This window comes from Narcine bancroftii, chromosome 8, assembly GCF_036971445.1.
Source record: "Narcine bancroftii isolate sNarBan1 chromosome 8, sNarBan1.hap1, whole genome shotgun sequence".
NCBI classification, from domain to species: domain Eukaryota; kingdom Metazoa; phylum Chordata; class Chondrichthyes; order Torpediniformes; family Narcinidae; genus Narcine; species Narcine bancroftii.
The window spans coordinates 96,101,490-96,122,828 of NC_091476.1; the positions used below are offsets into that span (position 1 = coordinate 96,101,490).

The 21,339-nt window shown below is 42.7% G+C and overlaps 1 long non-coding RNA gene across 1 annotated transcript; it reads right to left on the reverse strand.

Annotated features, from left to right (window-relative positions):
* Positions 1-3,255: 3,255 nt before the first annotated feature.
* Positions 3,256-9,294, reverse strand: LOC138741815 (uncharacterized). The gene is made up of 3 exons (XR_011343789.1): positions 9,044-9,294; positions 4,562-4,629; positions 3,256-4,465 (listed from the first exon to the last, which is right to left on the reverse strand). It is a non-coding gene; the product is annotated as an uncharacterized lncRNA (long non-coding RNA).
* Positions 9,295-21,339: the final 12,045 nt, after the last annotated feature.

Consider the following 21,339-nt stretch of genomic DNA (forward strand, 5'->3'; position numbering starts at 1 on the left):
CTCATGCAAGGATAAGAACCGAGTAGTGTTCCGTTGCTGGATTCAAAGTAAGAGCAAACATCTTGATAGTATTTTGAAGCACCAATTCACTGAATCAGCTTGCCACCTCAAAGACAATGAGTCACCATGTGAATGGTGCTTTTACTGTGACAAGGAAAATATTTAAAGTCAAATAATTATCTAAAAGTTGGTATCAATAAATAACTAATTTCTCTTCAAACCCCACATGGTTCACTTTTCCTTCAGGCCATGAAATCAGTCATCCTTCCTTGTTCTAGGTGTGACGCCATATTCAACAATGTGCTTGGGGCTTAACTGTCCTCAGAAATAGCCTGGCATGCCATTGTTTTGGGGGTAATTAGAATTGACTAATTAAGCTTAACCTTACCAGCAACATCTATATTTCTCGAGTAAATAAATAAATTTGGTACAAGTGCAATATTTTCACAGCTGAAGTCCACTTGTCATGGAGGAAGCATTCACGAACAGTGCTCAGGAATTACAAGCAAGGCTTTTTTTTTTCTCTCTGTCATGTTGCTGAGAGCATTGCCCCTACTTGTCATTCTCTGCCACCAGTGCTCCTGCTAAGATTATCTGATCCAATTAGCATGGAACATAAATTGAGGCACTGCATCATATATTTACCCATTGAGTGATACAGAGAGCAAAACTGTAGCATAATCATCTTTTGCATATCAACTCCATTAATCAGTGACAGAATTGCTTTGCCTGAAACTGTCCAAGTTGGCTGTAAGAGAATCATTTAAATATGCTTTCTGTTTGACACTGTGGCTGGCCAACTTGTAAAGGCCCAGCAAGCAAGGTATGGATGGCAGAGTGAAGCAGCGAGTGGAGCTGCTTCTTCGCAGTTCCAGTGACCTCGGTTTAGTCCTGACCTCTAATGCTGCCTGTGTGAAGTTTTCCCATCTCCCTGCGGATGCTCCGATTTCTTCTCCTGAATCAAAGACATCCAAGTTGGCAGGTTAATCGGTCATTGCAAATTGCCCCTCGTGTGCAGGTGAGAGCATCTGAGGAGTGTTGATTAAAATGTGGGAAGACTGAACTTAGAGAGGCCTGCTTCTATTCTGCACACCAGTAGTTTGTCTGTTGGTCTGGAAAAGATACATCAACCTCAAAAGTTAGCTTAGAATTACTTAAAATTTAGTTGTCAGTCCCCTCTACTGAGCTACATTACTACCTGAAAATAAATCATAGGACATTAAAAACTCTATTTGTTCAATTCCGTTCCTCAACTGCTTCCTTTAGAAATTAGTTTTGACATTTTTTTCACAGTGAGCCTTATTTTATAGCATAGATATATTAGCCCTTTCAAAGGTGTCCAGTGGCTGCTGACAGCAGCAGAATATGAGGAAAGGAAAAATAAGTTTACCTTTATTTGTCATAAAATACCAGAGTACAGTGAGAAAGGTTCTTAAAGCAAATAATTCATGTTTATCTTTGTTACATACAGCTGCATAAAGTGCCCATTTTACAAATTATGAGATTATGATGAAAATGAAGATCTGTTGGCAACAACAAGAGCAGCATGAGAGTATGGTTATGGATTAATTAAGATGGCTGCAAAGAAGAAATCATCTTTAAGCCTGTTGGTGTGTGCTTTCACATTCATAAGCATTGCCCTGTTTGGAGGAGATGTTGTGTCAGGGATGCAGTGGGTCTTTCAGTATGTTGGCTTCCTTTCCCTGAGAGCGGGATATGCAGATGGAGACCTAGAGGCGCAAGGGGTGGGGGATGGACAGATGGTCATTTGTGTTATGTTCTGAGCAGCATTCGCTGCCTTCTGTGGACTCTGATCTTGAGCCGAGCAGCTCCCATTCCACTCGGTGTTGCATCCAGTAAGTATGCTTTTGACGGTGCATCTGTGGAAGTTGTTGAGGGGCAAGTGGGCATGGCAAATTTCCTCAGCCTTTTCACATCGTTGAGGTGTTGGTGTACTTCCTTGCACAAGTTAGAGGTTATGAGCATAATGGGTTAGAAAGTAAGGCCATGATGCTTTGCACAGTATTTCAAATCCTCCCATAACCACGTAAAACGTACAGAGGATGTTCTTTCCCTTATGGCAGCCATTGATCTTAACTCTCCTTATCTGCTTGATCATGGGTCCACCATAGGCTTTTAAGGTGACATTTGCTGTTTCCAATGCACAGTCTTTTGGATACCCTTTAATTATGTTCTCTGGGAACATCTGGTGGTAGAGTCTGAGTGGAAGGACTTTCCTTTGTGATCCATTATCCAGCTTCACCTTAGGTTAAATATCATAGACTTGTTCTGGATTATACTATATATTTGGATCTTTGTGTGCAGCTCGCTTTCTTCTTTCATCTCACCCAACATCTCGTGAAGCTGTATGGATTCTATGTCCAGTATCTTGATGTTGGAGTCCTCATTGTTGTTCCCTTTTATGTGGTAGATCTTCTTCTTATCTTTTGTCTTCACTGGTATGACTGTTTTCTTCATACCAGACGCATATCTTTGCCCAGTGATTTGCTTTACCGCAGGGTCTACATTCAGAACTGCATGTGGGGAATTTGTTTTGGTCATTGAAGGGGTGTTGTCTGCTGCACTTTCTGCAGGACTTGGGGGTTTTCACTTTTCTGATTGTGTTCTTTATAGCATCAAGCCTTCCTTCTCTTTGCTGTGGATGGGTCTGCATAGATAAGGATTTCATTTGCATCCTCGTGGCTTCAAAGGCTCTGGCTGTGTCTATGGCTTCAGTCAGATTCAAGCTATCCTTCCTTATAAGGGACTTTTGCACTTCAGGATGGGGTATCCCCCATATTAGTTTATAAATTAATCTTTCGTCTATATTCTTAAATCTGCATTTTTCAGCAACAATTTTTAGTTGAGTGAGGAAGTTATCAACAGTTTCCTCAGTCTCTTGTATTAATCCTTGAAATTCATAGAGTTTAATTCTATGATTAGACCTGGGTTCAAGGTGAGAAGCAAACTTTGCAAATATCTGCTCTGGATACTTTTCTCCACTTCTGTAAGTTCCCAGCAATTAAATAAGTCAAGGCCTCACTCCCCAGTCCAGAGAAGTATTTAAGTGACCTTCTCCTCTGTTTTTGCACTTTAAAAATGGTTTTTGAATGCTAAATTGCCCTTCTGCTGAAACTTTTTAAATGATTCAACAATGTCTTCAGCCTCCACCCACCACCCCCCCTACCCCCTGTCCATCACTGGGTGAACTGCTGTGGCTCCAGCCATTATTTTCAGTAATGTTTTTTTCTCTTCTTCCCCTTTGTATTTCAGTGACTTACAATCAATTGTATGGCTTTATTCTTGATCTCTTAAACCGCTGCCACCATGTTATGTCTCTGGGTTACTTGGGAGGCTTCTTAAATAACTGAGAGATGCAAGATGCAAATAACGAAAGGAAGTTTACTCACTGATGCCTTCCACCGTCTCATGAAACTGTTCACATAACCCCCACAGTGGTGCACCTCAGTTATTACAGTGAGAAGGGTATATTGTTAAATGTGGTTACAAAATCAGTTCACATTATCCTAACATGGGGAAAAAGAAACAAAATAGGATGAATATAATTGATTGTTGATAGTCTGCATGGATATAATGGGGTGAGGAGCCTGCTTCCATGCCATCTGTCTCTATGGGAACAAGAGAACTGAACACTCCTGCAGTCTTCAAATGGAGTCATGAGTAACTGACTTGTTAATTGCTTAACAAGTTTTTTTCCCCATTGAACAACTGAAAATTGAAGAGTGAAGCCCATTTCTCTGGATCATTTCACAACACTTAGAAAATGTGACTGGATTTTCCCTGTTAAGGTGATTTACACATTGGGGGTATTTGGAATGATTCCATTCCCCATGCATGGCTCCTTTTGAAGTCTTGCAGAGGAAAGGATCACACTGTTCTTGGGGCACATGTTATCAGCCAGTCACAGAATGGCATGGTCTTTTCAGAAAACAATGGCTAAGTAAGAGATGTATCTAAATCCTGAATCTGTCCCCGCCTCTCCACTCCACTGATTTCATTTAACATACTTTATAAACCATTTATATATGTATTAAAAAAATGTACAACATACACAAAACCAGTGCATGACTTTCTTTGCATTCATCACATATCATTCCATCCATACATTTGTTGTGTGATGGAAGCATGATGTCTGTTGCCCTGATACCATACTTTTGTACTCCGTCAGCCATTCTCCTACCCTCCAACGGAGCCCATCAATGTCAATGTGATCTCTTCACTCAACACCTAACTCACACACTCTCCCAACAAAGTTGTGCCAACAAAATCTACTTTGCTCCCCAAAACACACACAAACATTTACACCATGATCTAATGTTTTATCAGGCCACAGACTTCATCAGGACTCTGTCAGAGGATGGAACATCTTTTTCCGACGAAACAAAGGGTTTAGTGAGCCTTTCAAATATGGTAGAATAGCTGTGGCTTGGACATTCATATCAATCTGAAAGAATAGATAACGGTTTAAATTACTCCATCACTTTGAAAGTGAACAAGATTTTCTTAATTTTTAAATCTACCATTTTACAAAAAAACTTACTCTTTTCCCAATGTGTTTTGCTTGCTTTATATATTCACCTTTAATTGCAATCAATCAGTTCCAGCATTCTGTAAATGAACAACATTGTTAACAAGAGAACTGAAACTGAATATACAGCAGAGCTCAATAAGCAAGACATGTCAGACATCGGTGCAGTGATCACACTGCTCATTGTGGGCATCCAGCAGATTGCAGCAATAGTTCATTCTTTATGATTTTACATTTAATCTGTCTTGATCACAATCTCGCTCTCTCGAGGGGAAAAAAAATGTTGGACTTTTAATCTACTCATTCTTTTTAAATATAACTCTTACTCTTTTAGCCAACTCACACAGAATTAATTTAAAATATTGCTTGACTAACTTTCCACTACCTGTACTGTGAAAGAGAGAAGCAAAATAAAACAATGTTCATGTGATTATTATCAAAAATAAAATATATTACTAAATAGGCATGGTTAAATAGGCATATTGACCTAGATACTTGCAGAAGCACACACGAACCCACATCTCTCTCTCTCACATAAGTGCCTAAATCTCTCTCACATATGGACACACACACACGTATCTCTTTCATGCACACACACAGGTACACATCTCTCTCTCTCTCACACACAACTTTTCTCTCACACATACAGACACACACCTCTCTCACATACACATCGCTCCCACACACATTTTTCACTCATGCACACTCATACATATGTCTCACTCTCACACATCTCTCGCTTTCTCTCTCACACATACACCTCTCTCTCTCACACATATACATGCACACACCTCTCTCTCGCTCTCTCTCTCTCTCTCTCACACACACACACACACACACACACACACACACACACACACACACACACACACACACACACACACACACACACACACACACCACTCTCTCTCTCTCTCTCTCTCTCTCTCTCTCTCTCTCTCTCTCTCTCTCTCTCTACCTTTTGGAAATAATAAGTTTTCAGCTTTTTGGCTGGCAGCAGAATTAAATTCCACAATTGTGTTGCTTCCTTCAAGGTTATAGAAAGCAAATGGTAAATTGCCTTCTTCTGGCATCTATTTAAGTTCTGGGGTCCCTGCCTTTGTAGTCACAGTTGAAGGCAATCACTTTCAGGCACAAATATGGTGGCCACCCACGCAACCTACACCCTCTGTTAAAATTTGTTTTCATTGCTCTTTCACATGATGAGAGCTCTTTTAGGCACCTGACCATAGATTCGCAGTGAAGAGATCATCAGCAGGAGAGAAATCTGAGGCAAGTAAAATAACAGTTCTGCCCAATTTCCATTGCATTCTGACATCTTATTAAAAAATGGTTATACATGTACTTATAGATTCCAAAACAAGCTGTTAGTTCTTGTCACAAATTTGTGCCTACTTTTTCAACTGTAAATTTCCACAGAAAGGAATGTGTCAATGTAAATGTCACACTGCGGAAACATTCTCAGCCGTAGTGGCTTTTTTTAAGTCCTTGGCTTTGCTCAGCTGGCCTTGCCAATTTGTACCTCAAATTGTGGATTCATTTTCAGTGCAGACACGATGTTATGTCTCTGTGTAACCTGGGAGACTTCTTAAATAACGTAGAGGTGCAAGATTCAAATAACAAAAGAGATTTTACTTACTGATGCCTTCCACCATCTCAGGAAACTGTTCACACACGCTCTATACATATACATCCACCCTACAATTACTGCAGTGGGATGGTGTATTCTTACACGGATATGTTATGAGCCCAGAGGACTTCCAAATCCAGCAGCAATAGAAATTCACCAAGGACCTCTCATCATCCAGGTCGTTGATAAAAATCACAAAGAGCAGGGGGCCCCTGAACAGATACTTGCGGCACTCCACTAGTCACCCACCTCCAGGCAGAATACTTTACTTCCACTACTACTCTCTGCTTTTTTTTCCTGCAAGCCAATTTTTTAACCACACAGCCAAGGTTCCACTAATCCTGATGCCTCATGACTTTCTGGATGAGTCTCCCGTGAGGGACCTTGTCAAACGTCTTGCTAATATCCATGTAGACCGCATCTAGCTCCCTATCCTCATTAAGTTTTTTTGAGGCACGAACAACAATCTTGCTTTCAATTTCAATAAGATTCCACTTGCATTGAATTCGCTCATCATTATTGAATGAAGATCTACCGGGACCAATGCCTGAAGAGGGCGCACAAAATCAGTGAACCGGTGCGGACTTGAGGGGCCAACATGACCTGTTTCCGCTCCGTAAATGGTTATATGGTTTATATGGTTATATGGTAATGGTTACTTAAACAAAAGTTGATTTTAATTTTCTTTAAACATAATAATAGGATCAATCTTTAATTTATTACACTTAACCTAACTTAATCTCTTTCTAATTCTAAACGTAAGTGTGTGTAATGTGTATAGGTTCAGGAAAGTTCTCTGTTTCACTATCCAGTCATTCACTTTCCACTTCTCCAAGTTCACTGGTATTGGGCAATTCTCATACAGTGCACAGAATTTAATATGTATGCATCTTCACCAGGCTCTGGTGCTTAAAGTTAAATGGTTACTGCTCAGGAAGGTTCTTGTTGGATTCAGAGAGAAATTTGTGGCTTGTTGGTCATGCACAAACTTATTTCCTCCAATCAGTCACTTCAGTGGCTTGCCGAAGAAACATCATGGGTTTTCCAAATAATAATCTCTTCTTCCAGGTCACGAGAGTTCCTTTTGTTTCCCTTATTTCAAGAGAAACACTCTAGCCAGCCATTTCCTCTTGTAAGGACCACAAAGATTTTGAACAGGCTGACTCAGAACTCACAACCCATCTTCAAAATGGGGTCTTTCAACAAACCTGCCAGCTTGCCATTTTGCAGCCACAACTGCTACTGTAAAACTGACTTCTCTCTTTCTCTTCAAAAGAGAAATCACCAGTCTGTTTTTCCTCTCTCTGCTTGTACAAACCATATAACTTTTTTCCAGGATTCCAAATCCAATCTTTGAAAGATCTTATCAGTATCTCTGAGCCTGGACTTTAAGGCCCATACACAATAGATCACCATTCTTCATTGCTTCTGCAAAGTCAACAGGAGTCTTAACATCTAGCTTCAGCAAAAGTTCTTGCATTTTAAATGAGATGTCTTTTGTGAAGTGTTAGTCTGTTTGTGAAGTATAACCTAAACAAAACCACCACAATCTATCTCTTTTAAAGCCATATTTTACCCATAACTATGCTAACATCCCTCATAACACTCTCCCCCTACAAAGGAATTTTAACTCTCGGGTTAAACAATCTGCTATTACATTATTTGTCCCTTTGACATGATTAATTTGCAGATCATATTCTTGTAATATTAAACTCCAGTTTAACAATCCTCTGTTTTTATCCTTCATTTCATTCAAAAACACCAGAGGATTGTGGTCAGTAAATATCACAACTGGTTCATAAGTGGTACCCAGATACACATCAGAATTCTGCAGAGCAAGTATTATATACAACATTTCCTTCTCAATAGTGGAATAGTTCCTTTAATGAGCATTGTTTTTTTTTCAAAAAGTTCTAAAATAGTTTGTATTATTCTGACTATATAGCACGTAATGTCAAAGGGACCACTGCATATGAAGAAAGATTGCATTATATTGTATCTTAATAGTCTCACCCTGCCCATTATCCCCTCCTTCTTGTAACCATGGATCATTTGAAGACTGTACTCATCACTCTCCTTGGATACTGAAGGAAATCAGTTACAATAACAGCAGGAAAAGAAATAATTTCAGGGTTGTATGTACTCTGTCCATAAATCTGAACATTGATTTGAACGCAGCATATGGAGTGGGAGTGGTAGCATATAAAACCGGTCACAGTCAGGGTTCTTGTACTCCTGTCTATGAGCACTTTAACATGTTTTCACCATTAGCCAGAGAATGTTAAGTACAGCTTGTGAATAAAATAGAAAACAAATTAAACTTCATTGAAATAAAACTGAGGAATTACAATGTTAAAGTGTATAAACCAAGCAATTTCACAAGACTCATTTGGTTGCGTCAAAATGCTGACTTCATGAATGACCTTTGGAGCAGTGCAGTAGCAACATAGAAACTGTTGCCCTTTTTGCTTTTGAAAATATATTGCTCGCTTTTCTTTTTCAATGCAAGCTTTGAAAGATCAGCAATGGAGCCCACCAGGCCTTCAGGCAGCATGTGAAGACAGTCATCCAGCAGTTACTGTGGTGGGGTAGGTTTGTGATAGGGAGTAGAATTGGCACATTCCTGTGGGATCAGGGAGTGGGAAGAAGAAGGATAAGAGGTCGGGGGTATTGAGAATCAGAAAAATGTAAATGCTGTAAATCAGAAATAAAAACAGAAGCCTCATCTGTGGGGAGGGGGAAAAAAGATCAATGTTTCAAATCAATGACCCTTCAGCAAAATGGGAAAAGTAAGAAAGCAAGTTAAACAAGAAAATAAAACACAAAAAAGCTCCAGCCTCAAAATATTGGTTCTAGATCTTTACCTCCTCTGGACACTGCATGACCTGCTGAGTTCCTCCAGCATTTTCATGTTTCTCAAGTAACGCAAGGAAGTCTGCAGATACTGGGGTCAATTGCCATACACATTGCAGTAAGAAAAATTTTTGAAAATGGTTTGAAGGTCATAAGATGATTGATGATGTAGTATGGGGACTAAAGTTGTTGAGGGAGCATAATGCGTTTGAGTTAGCTGATGAATTTGTAAATCAATTGAGAGAGAGATAAGAGCAAGAGACTGTGTTGGAACAGTGAGGGCTGGAACTCTGAAACAAGAGAATACTAGAAATATTCAGCATCTGTGAAGAGAGAAACAGTTTCATGTTCAAGAGCCTTTATCTGTACTGGGTAAGATAGAAAAACAATTTAATTTTATCTTGTAGAGAAAGATGGGACGGAAAAGGGGTCAGGAATGAAAGAGGGATGGGAAGGACAATTTGTGATGCAGTGAGACTTGGGTTGTCCAGGTCATAGTTTATGGCTCAATGGCGATGGTTATTGAGGCTGATAATGTTCATATAGGAGTGAAAAATGTAGCAAAATACAGGTCAACCAAATAATTGATGCTGTGCTGATGGAGAACTTTTACACATAAATAATGGCAAAATTCCATAATTTTGGAGTGGTCGTTTACACAGGGAGCATGTTTACACTGACTTCCTCTGTTGTGGAGATTGTTGGAGAGTGAACATGGGTGGACATCGGTGCGGATGTGCAATGTGCTTCCAACCCACAGCATCTCTATGTCGATGGCGTAATTGACGTCACTATCCTGTGTCCAAAAAATTATCGGGGAAAGAAGAGGAAATGTCTCTTGATAATTACAGAGTGCCTGCAGTCAATTCAGTCCATAAAAATTTCAAGGTGTCCTGAAGGAAAAATGACAGGATGGAACTTAGCAAATAAATTCCGTCATGACACTTTTACACTGCCAGCAGAGTGGGAAATTTGCCCAAATTTTATGTTTCTCAGCGGCTGTGTAGAAGCCATAATTATCATCAATGGGTGATCCAGTTATGATCCAAACAGAGAAAGGCGCAAAAATGTAATTTGGGTCTAGGATTTTGCAACCTGCTTAAACAGAAAATAAAATGCAGTTTCTCAAGTACTTCAGTCATATTAATCATATTGAATTGAGAATAGTTTTGAAGTACTTAGTGGCTGATTCATGTTCCAATGTTCTTATGTTCAAGCTTGCATTGAGCCTTCTTGTACCAGTGCAGGATAACTCAGAGTGGGAGTGGGGTGCAGAATTTAAGTGGAAGCAACTGGAAGTTCAGGGTAGCCAGTGCAGTCAGAACACAGGTGCTCTATAAAGAGGTCAGTCAATCTGCGCTTGGTTTTCCCAACAACATTTGTGTGGAGAGCACTAAATTTGAAAGAAGGCCTATTCAATTACATTAATTGGGTTCTCAGTTGGTGGTAAGTCACAAGGTAACAGAGCAGATGTTTCATCTCCAGCTGCTCTATGGAAAAATGGCCTGGGGGGAGTTATGACAGAAATGGGATCAAAGGCTTGGAGATTATTTTTGTAGATTTAGAGGTATTACTGGTCAAGGGATTACAATTTTCCGTATGAGGCATGTAAAGGTCCTCTGTGCAAATGATGTCACTGAATTTTGGTGAGAATGTCAAAACCAGCAGCAGATGGATGGGAGTGTTTGAGGTAAATTTTAATTATGGGGCAATCAACTCCAAGAATGCAGGCAAACATTTACTGGTAATTAAATTCACAGGGATCCCAGTTCAGAGCTGTAGATTTAAGACCACCTTGTCCTCAGAGAGACCAGTGATGAAACCAATGAAAGACCCATGGACAGCATCATTTGCAGTCCTCATCCAGTACACCAAAAGTGGTGCTGTATGGTGAATTATGTCATCGTGCACACCTCCATCACAGAACTTGTATGGGTTACCAGGGTGATTCATACCAAGAAATCACCAGTCTAACCTAAAGCAACCCAGAAATGGTTATTAATTCTTTCTGTGAATATTGATTTTGAATTCCAGGACACAGCAAACAAAAGATTGGATCATGCAATGAAATTTACCATGCGAGGGAAAATTAACATTTGCAGCATGTGATTTGAAACAAAGAAACATTAAACCAGGTTGAAATCTGATCGTTTTGTCTGCCTCAGGCACAACATTTTCTGCGAGGCAAACCTGCCACGAGAAGACTTTTTTAATTGATTTATAAGTGTAACATTAAAATAATTATTATGGGTTGATGTGACCAATTATGTGATAATGTGATCAGACCCAAATAGATCATTACCTATTTTTCTATATTAAAAGGCTTGCATGACATGATGTAAGGCTGCAATATCTTTCTAAAATCAGTACTTGGGTAATTTTTTTCCATTAACCAGTTCACTGGCATTCAGCAAAGTTTAATCAATCCAATAAAACCTGCACTTATCATCAGTACGTTCATCTTAAGGGAAGCATGTTTCTAATCTAACCACGTCGCTATACAAGTTGTGTGAATTTCATTCTAAATGTTACAGTACAAAATCCTTCAAGAATAAACTGTTTAAAATGAATTGCCAGAGAATGGAAGCTCTTCTGCATTGTATTTTCAAATAATAGGAAGATAGAAGGAGGTGATCCAGAGAAAAATCACTTGTTTCAAATCACCTCCTTGTGTGCTTAAGTGTCACTTCAGTGTTTTATGGCTCCTTCAGAAGCTTTGAAACATATAATTGCTTTCCCTGTATCTCATTATTATCTGTATAGTATTATAAAATGGAATGGAGGCCACTCACATGTAACTCCAGTAAAATCAAATTCCAGTTATTATGCCATGGCACCCTTGTGGAAACCCACTGAGATTCAAACCAATATGTCAGATGATAGATTTAGAGCTGCAAGTCTCAATTTCCAAGGGTAAATCTGTGAGGATTGTTATTTGAACTCCTTGAAATGAGGAAATAACAGATAGCATGTGACTATTTTGTGAATTACTGAGCCTTGAAACACAGCCATTCCAATTATCATGCCCATGTCAGATTTTCAGAAGTGCCATGCAATTTATTCTTCTCTCCTCCTGTTAGATTTGAAACAATCTGAACTTCCATTTCATTTAGTGTAAATATCACTTTGAGGACTAGTACAGGCAGCATCCATTCACAGCTGTCGGGAGACTGGATGGCAACAGCTAGTACAGGCTACTTTGGAGAGGAGGAAGAATATTTGTTGCTTTTTCTAGGAACACAGGTGGTGAGGGAGTCCTGTGTATGGAACACTGAAAGAAACAACACATTCATGACCAGCAGCCATCTCATTGAAGACTGAGCAGGAATGACTCTGTGTGATAATGGACAATTCAGCTGATTCTCCCTATCAGGGGAATTGTTGAACCCCACCATGACTAAAGGAAAGGTCACTTCAATTGACCCATATCTGGGTTTTGGAAGCATCATGGAAATCATGTTTTCTTCCCCCTATGCAAGGAAACAGGGAGATGTAACAACTGTTTGAATGAAACTGTTTGAAGAAACTCAACAAGGATTTGTAAGTTTTTGGCAGTCCAGTCACTCAGTCCCTCACGTCCCCTTCTCATAACCAAAAATAATATTGAATATAAAATTATTACCAATAATACATTTAAAATTCCCTTATACAGATGGTATATGATAAAATTGTGCTTTTGCTGTCCTATTACTTCTTACATTCTCCCTCTGTCCTAAATTTATCATATAATCTATGCTCAAGATAGAGGATGTCCTTTGTGTGACAGCACCATCATTTCTATTGGGTCTCCATAGTGATTAGTCTGACTGTACCATTGTCTAAATGTGACTCTAACAGTTGATTTGATGAGGTTGTAATGACAAAGTTTGACTTTTATCCACATTCAAACTCATGATGTCCCCAATCACAATGGATTCTGTCCCAACGCTTCTCCCAAGTGATATTCAACATCAGCTGCAGGTGTAACACAGAGGGTCACCTTACTGGTCAGAACAAATAGTTTGAAGGTCACTTCCCCTTGTCAATCAAAATTAGACCTGTCCACAGACAAAATTCCCTTTTAATTAGTCATCTTCCAATCTAACATCATGTGACTCAATACGCCAGACTAAGCCACACTGTGATTGGGTCATCTTCCACACCTGAAGTAACATAGCTCAATATCTGGGCTAGACTCTAGCCCCAGGAGTATAAAGAGCAAAATGTGCTTGTTTCTTTTTGTTACCTGACCCTGCTCTTGGCTGTGATCCATGAGTTATGCTGGAGGAGTAATTGTGTGTCATAAGGGGTGGGAGCTCCATTGTTGTGTTCATCTAGGGAACTCTCTTTCATGGGCACCATTCTTTAATCTATGTGCTGTGCCAGTATATCAGGGAAGGGGTGGCATGTACTATTTCCTTTAACCTTCACTGTTTGAGATAACTTCCATAGGTGTTTGTAATTCAGGTAACCTGCATGCTTGTGAGATTGGTTTGTATGCAGGTGTTCTTTCTCCGGTTTCGTGTTTGCTACTAGCATCTAGGGTTTATTTCTTGTTTGGTGTGCCCAGGGTTTAATTCCTTGAATCTGTTACCTGTATCCTCACTACCACAACTGGATGACTATAGGAGTAATCACACACAGAATTCCACAGTGGGATTTGAACTTGTGCTACTAAATTATCTGTCCAGGACTCTGGGCTGGTAATAACATGAGTAACATGATTGCAATATTGCTGAATCTGAATATGCAACTTCAGTTTTTTTTTCTGGGTTATAATGTTCCGTGTTATTTCATAACAAGTGTCAAGGTACCTGCTCTCAAACTGGTATGATCTCCTAAATGGGAACAGTGAGCCCATCATCCATTAATGCATGATATTGGACATAAACAAAATGGTTCAGGTCAGAATATGGCCATTGGAGATGAGTGCTCATCATTTCGTGCAGCATGGTTAGCACAATTTGTGTAGTGCAATTCGAAAGAATCAAAGACTTGTTGATCCAAACCAAGGCTTTTATTAATTAAAAGACTAGAGAGTATCACATGTAAGTCGACCAGTCCAGAATGATCTGGGTCTGGCTAGGAGCAACCCTTTAAGACCTGCCAGTAGGCATGGTTATGCTCTCAGTCAATCACGACCATCTTATACCTCAATATAGTGTATATACATATACACATTGGTGATAGAATCCGTACTATCACATTCACCCCTTCTTTGAGAACTGACTCCGGGGTGAATGTAGAGCTGTAAAAAAGAAAAGGGGGGAAACTTGTGGGAGGTTAGGGGCTGTAACTGTCGGGGGGCTTGATCGTCTGGCATGACCACTGTGGTGCTGGGATTGAGGTCACTGGTGGGCTCGTTGGGTGCGACCACTGCTTCGCTCAATTCCCCAATGGCATTGTTGACAGACTGGCCTGAGTTGGTGGGGTGGTGCTGATTCCTCTGTTCAAGCACGTGACCTAGGGGAGAAGGAGTTGGAGGAGGTTAGGTTGGGTCCGATCCAGCTTGGGCTAGGTCCCTTACCGAGACTGTGTCCTCCCGCCCGTCTGGGTACTCAATGTATGCATAATGTGGGTTCGCATGGAATAGCATCACTTGGACAAGCAAAGGGTCATTCTTTGAGTACTGGACATGGCATTACAGGAGGACAGACCCAGGAACTGTAAGCCATGCTGGTGTGGTTATTCCCGATTCAGATTTACTCGGGAAAGGAAAAGGATTTCCTTTCATGGGGGGTGACATTGGTCGTGGTGCATAGGAGGGAGTGGATGGAGTGTAGGGTGCTAGTGAGTATGTCCTGCCAGTGAGCGGTGGGGAGGCCTTTGGACCAGATGGCAAGCGTAACCATTTTCCAGACAGTGGCATTCTCTCTTTCGACCTGCCCATTACCATGTGGGTTATAGCTGGTGGTCCTGCTCAAAGCAATACCATGCTCCCGAAGGTACTGGCACAGCTCAGCGCTCATAAACAAGGACCCATGGTCACTGTGGATGTAACTGGGGTACCCGAAGATGGCAAAGATGCTGTGCAGGGCCTCTATGACTGAGGAGGCGGTCATGTCCGAGCAGGGCACAGTGAACGGGAAGCAAGAATACTCGTTGGTCACCATAAGAATGTAGGTGTTACGGTTAGACGTTCAAAGGGTCGGGTGGCTTTGATGACATGGGTGTACTCCGGATGGAAGAAGTAGGGCTTGCACTCAGCGTACACCGGGCAGGCTTGGGTCATGGAGCGAATCTCCTCGACTGTGTAGGGCAGGTTGCAAGCCTTAACAAAGGGCATGAACCTAGTGACCCCTGGATGGCAGGGCTCCTCATGGAGTCTCTGCAGCCTGTCCAGTTGTATGTTGGCGCAAGTCCCCCTGGAGAGCACATCTGGTGGGTCGTTAAGTTTACCAGGCCGGTACAGTATGTCATAATTGAAAGTGGAGAGTTCGATTCTCCACCTAGCGATCTTGTCATTCTTGATCTTACTTCACTGGGTTCTGCTAAGCATAAAGGAGACCGCGCGTTGGTCGGTCAGCAGTGTAAAGCACATGCCAGTGAGGTAGTGTCTCCAACGACATACTGCTTCAACTATGGCCTGGGCCTCCTTCTTGACAGAGGAGTGTCAGCTCTCAGGACCCTGGAGAAGAAGGCTACCGGCCGGCCGGCCTGGTTCAAAGTGGCCACCAGTGTAAAATCGGATGCATCGCTCTCTTCTTGGAAAGGAATGGACTTGTCGATGGAATACAGCATTGCAGCAGCGATGTCCAATTTGATGCAGTCGAAGGATGCTTTGGCTTCAGTTGACAGGGGGAAGGAGGTGGTCTTGATAAGTGGCCATGCCTTGTCAGCATAGTGTGGAACTCATTGGGCATAGTACGAAAAGAAACCCAGGCAGCGTCTGAGTGCCTTTTGGTTGTGTGGTGGGGGCAAGTCCATGAGGGGACACATGCGGTCAGGGTCTGGCATTACCACACCATTCTCCACCGCACAACCTAGAATTGTGAGCCAAGTGGTCTGGAAGACACACTTGTTGAAATTGTCGGTTAAGTTCAGCCGAATCACAGTCTGAAAAAATTTCTCGAGGTTGGCATCATGGTCCTGCGTGTCATGGCCACAGATGGTGGCATTGTCCAGATATAGGAAAGTAGCTGTTAGCACATTCTGGGCTACCATCCGGTCCATTTCCCGCAGGAAAACCGCGACACCATTCATGACCCCAAAGGGTACTCTGAAGAATTGATACAGCCGCCCATTTGCTTTGATGGCTGTGAAAAGTCAATCTTCTTGGCGAATCGAGACTGGTGATAGGCCGAATGTAAGTCAATGGTGTAGAACACAAGGTATTGGGTGATCTGATTCACCACATCCGTGATCCGCGGGAGGGGGTACGCATCCAGAAGCGTAAAGCGGTTGACTGTCTGGCTGTAGTCAACCACCATCTGTGGCTTCTCCCCGTTTTTAACCACCACCACCTGGGCCCTCCAGGGACTTGAGCTGGGTTTGATAATGCCCTCCTCCAGCAGTCTACGCACCTTGCTTGTGATGAATTTCTTGTCTTCGTAACTATACTGCCAGCTTTTGGTGCCCACTGGTTTCCAGCCAGGGGTAAGGTTTGCAAAGAATGCTGGAGGAGCGACCCGGAGGGTGAAGAGGCTACAAGTGGGTTGCCAGCGCGCGGGGGCTGGTGGTGTGGGCTGTCACTGGCAGGAAGCATCCAAGGTGGAATGGTTACAGACAGACAGTGGGGTCCCCCAAAGTGCAGGGAAACAATTCAGAAATGGCTCTGAAAATCCAGTCCCAGCAATACGGGAGTTCACAGTTGGGGGAGGACTAACAGTTTAAAATCGGTTAATGTAATGCCCTGGACTTTCAGGGTCACCACACAATACCCCTTTACTCCAGTGGAGTGTGACCTGGTCGCCAATGAAATCTTCTGGTCAGTGGGGAAAATGACCAGTTCGCAACGGTGGGCCAGGTCTGGATGGATAAAACTCTCGGTTGACCCCGAGTCAAATAAGCAATTGGTATGGTGTCCATGCACTTTAATCAGTTCCTTTGCTTTTGTAAGGGGATGGGGGCAGTCCTGGTCCAGGGTCACGGATGCAGAGACCTGTGCTGGGAACAGTGGAGTCTTACATGATGATGTGACGCAGCATCGGGCCTGAAGTGCACTACGTGTGCGTGGTGATGTCACAGAAGCAGTCGGGCTGGAGCTGTCAGCATTGAGGAGCTGGGGCTGCTGCCTGCAGCCTGCTGGGGGTGTCAGCCTGCCAACAGTAAGTGATGGGGGTCACTGCTTGCAGTCGGCAGTGGTGGGGTGATCAGGCGGGTAGTCATTGGCGGTAGTGGCGGTGGGTACCGGGTTGGTAGAGGCGGCAGGTACCAGGTCAGCAGCGTTGGTGGTGGTGGCAGCAGCGGTAGTGGTGGCCGCCGCGGCAAGTACCTGCTCAGCAGCATCGGTGGTGGCGGGTCACTAGTCAGCAGCATCGGTAGCAGCGGTACTGGTGGGTGTGGCGACGGTTACCTGTTTGACAGTGTCAGTGGCAGAGGGTCCCTGGTCAGCAGCGTCGGCAGCGGCGATAATGGCAGCCATTGAAGTTGAGGCTTGGGCCTTGGCGGTCGTTGCTCCATGTGGGAGGTCCAAGCAGGCTAATGTCATCATGGCAAGAGCTCTGAAGAAGAGATATTTAAATGGGAGGGTGACAGTTGGGCCTCACACGGGGCGCTGTGTTTGATGGTGGCCAATTTGGATCGACAGACTACAGCAAAGTGGCCATGTTTAAGGCCCTTCTGGCACCTGGATTTCCTCGCCAGACACTGGGACCTGCTGTGCTTAACCCTCCCGCAGAAGTAGCACTTCGGGATCGCATCAGGCAGTGTAACGGTGACCGAAAGGCCATCGGTGGGCTGTGGGATAGTAGGGTTGAGGGAGGGCATCCTACTCACTTCATAGCGTGTGCTCCAGCCCTGAGAATACGCATCCATACTTAAGACCACATCCTCCATTTTCTCTGCGATCCAGATCACGTCCTCTAGGTTTTCTCCCCTGTGCTCTAGCAGACGCTGCCTCACTTCATTTGATCAGACCCCGGCCACGTAAGCATCCCGAATGAGATCATTGGTGGTCTCAGCAGCAGTTCTATCTGAGCAGGCACAGGCGCTGCCCAGTGCCCTTTGTGCTTGGCTATAAGCTCAACATGACTCACCGGGTAGTTTCCTCCTGGTTGCTAGTTTGTACTGGGCATAGACCTTGTTTACTAGTTGCTCGTAGAGTCCTTTCAACACCTTCATGGCTGCAGCATAAGTGGCTGCATCCTGGATGCTCTCATAGTCTCTCGGGGACACCATAGACATCAATACAAGTAGTTGATGGCCGTCCTCCTCCATGGCAGGGTCAGTGAGTTGTAGGTAAGCTTCAAAACACTTCACCCAGTTCTTAAAGTCATTCAAAGTTGTAGCCGACTGCAGGTCGATGTTGAGGTGTTCCAGTTGTAGCATATGCTCCATCCCTTAAAAACTTTCTAATTAATAAAATTGTAGTGCACATCGAAAGGATCAAAGGCTTGTTGATCCAAACCAAGGCTTTTATTAACTTGAAGACTGGAGTGTATCATATGTAGGTTGACCAGTCCAGAATGATCTAGGTCTGGCAAGGAGCAACCCTTTAAGACCTGCCACTAGGCGTGGCTACGCTCTCAGCCAATCACGACCATCTTATACCACCATATATACATATACACATTGGTGACAGAATCCGTACAATGCTGATACAGCATCGCCGATTGTGACGAAGGTTTGAAACCTGCTCTGTCTGAAAGGAGTTTGTACGTTTCCCTGTGTCTGTGTGAGTTTTCCCTGGGGCCTCAAGTTTCCTCCCACCCTTCAAAATGTACCGGGGAGTTGTAGGTTAATTAGGTGTCATTGGGCAGCACAGTCTCCTGGGCTGAAGGGCCTGTTACTGTGCTGTATGTCTAAATTTATATCTAAAATTTTAAATTTATATTTAAAATTCATGAATTTAAATTTATTTTGGGAGGAGAATGGGGATTCAGTGCAGTGGGTATAAATAATCACCAATATTTTCCCCAAAGGAAACTATCAAAGCTGGAATTAATTCATCAGATCTACGGAAAATAGAGGTAAAAGAAAATGATCTCAGAAAGGTTCATCAAGGCTTCAATATTATTTGACATTTTTGCCACTAATTAATTAAATCTTTGAAGCTGTCACACTTCTCAGTCATATTCTCACTGGTGCTTTCTTTTATTCACTGTGTTTATGAAAATGTAAAAATCAAATTGGGTTGTTAATTATCATTGCATTTTGTCCTATTTAAACAGTCTGAAAACATGTATATTTTTGCCCTGAGAGCTGTGCAGTGTATATCCTTGTGTTTAGTGAGTGATTTGATCAAGGCCATTGATTACGTTTCATTGGGCTCAGCACTGCTTTTACTTTGGATTGAATCACTTTTCATTCTAAGAAATTGAATTCTTCTGATGTCCTGTTCTCGTAATCTCCTTTCAGAGCCTAATTGTCCAACCAGTCCAATTGGTTTCAAAATGCCTGGCTTGATCCAAGATAGATATTGGTAATAGCTTCTCAGTAAGACCCATTTCAAGTCAAGTCACCTTTATTTATCATTCATACCTTGCTCACACAGTAAAGACGAAATAGAATATCCAGGTCCATGGAGCATATTTATATAAATATAAGTTAGAATAGAAGTTAAACACACTAAAATATTATATATTAAGATGTATATTTTAAGTCCCCAGTACACCAGTAATCAATTCTCATATGTTTCTAGGAATTCAGGAGTTTGATGGCCTGGGGAAAAAGCTGTTCACCAATCTGGACAGAAGAGTCCAAGTGCTGCAGTACCTCCTATCAGATGCAGAGGGGAGAACAGTTTATGTGAGGGGTGTGTGGAGTCCTTCACAATGTTTATTGCCTTTCGCCTGCATTGAGTGTTGTAGATGTCCTTCATGATAGGAAGAGAGCCCCCCCAGTGGTCTTTTCCACTGACTTCATTATCCTCTGCAGGGTCTTGCGGTCCAGAGGAGGTACAACTTCCAAACCAGGTGGTGATGCAGTTGAACAGGATGCTCTCAATTCATCCTCTGTAGAATGTAGTGAGAAGGGAGGGTGGGAGATGATCTTTCCTCAGCCTTTAAAGGAAATAGAGGCGCTGCTGGATTTTTAGCTATGTAGCTGGTGTTAAGGGTCCAGGTGTGATTCTGCACCAAGTGAACTTGATACATTTGATGACTTCAGTGGTGGAACTGTCAATGGTCAGAGGAGTGTGGTCCCTCCAGGTCACCCTGTAGTCGACAATCATCTTTATTGATTTTATTAATGTTCAGATTTCAGATGTTAGCTCTGCTCCAGTCCATTAGTGACTGTACCTCATCTCTGTACGCTGACTCATCATTCTTATTTATCAGGCCCACCATGGTTGCGTCATCAGCAAACTTGATGATGTGGTTTGAGCTGTGTTTAGCTGCACAGTTGTGGATCAACAGAGTGAAGAGCAGAAACTAAGCATGCACCCCTGGGGATCCCCCATGCTCAGAGTAATGGTCTTGGAAGTGCTGTTACCAATTTGGGTTGCCTGAGATCGAGAACGAGCTGTTTAGACCCAGCAGGCTCAACTTCCCTATCAGGTACTGAGGTCTGATTGTGTTGAATGTGGAGCTGAAGTCAATAAACAGCATTTGTACATACAAGTCCTTATTTTCCAGGTTAGTGAGGACTAGATGGAGGGCGGTGGCGATGGTATTGTCTATAGAGTGGTTGGGTTATTATGTGGACTGCACGGGGTCCAGTGATGGGGGCAGTAGGAGCTTGATGTGCCTCATGATGACCCTTTCAAAGCACTTCATGATGATGGATGTGAATGCGACATGGCGGCAGTCATTGAGGCAGGACATAGATAACTTCCTCAACACAGGGATAATTGTGGTGACTTTGAAGCACATTGGGACCACAGCACCTCTCAGGGAGATGTTAAAGATGTCAGTGAGAACCCCTACTAGCTGAGCCGCACATCCCCTGAGCACTCTGCCAGGGATGTTATCTGGTCCACAGCTTTCTGCAGGTTGACCTTGCCTATCTCTGATGTTCAGTGTTCTGATGACATCCCAAAGAGATTTTGATATTTGGGTAGGCACAACATGAATAACAGCACAATGAGAATCCTACTTTCTCCACGTGAAGAGAGTATGTGTGGGCGGCAGAGTTGGTGCAATGGTTAGTGCAAAGTCTTTACAGCACCAATGATATGGACCAGACCGGGGTTCAAATCCTGCACTGTCTGTAAAGAGTTTGTATGGCC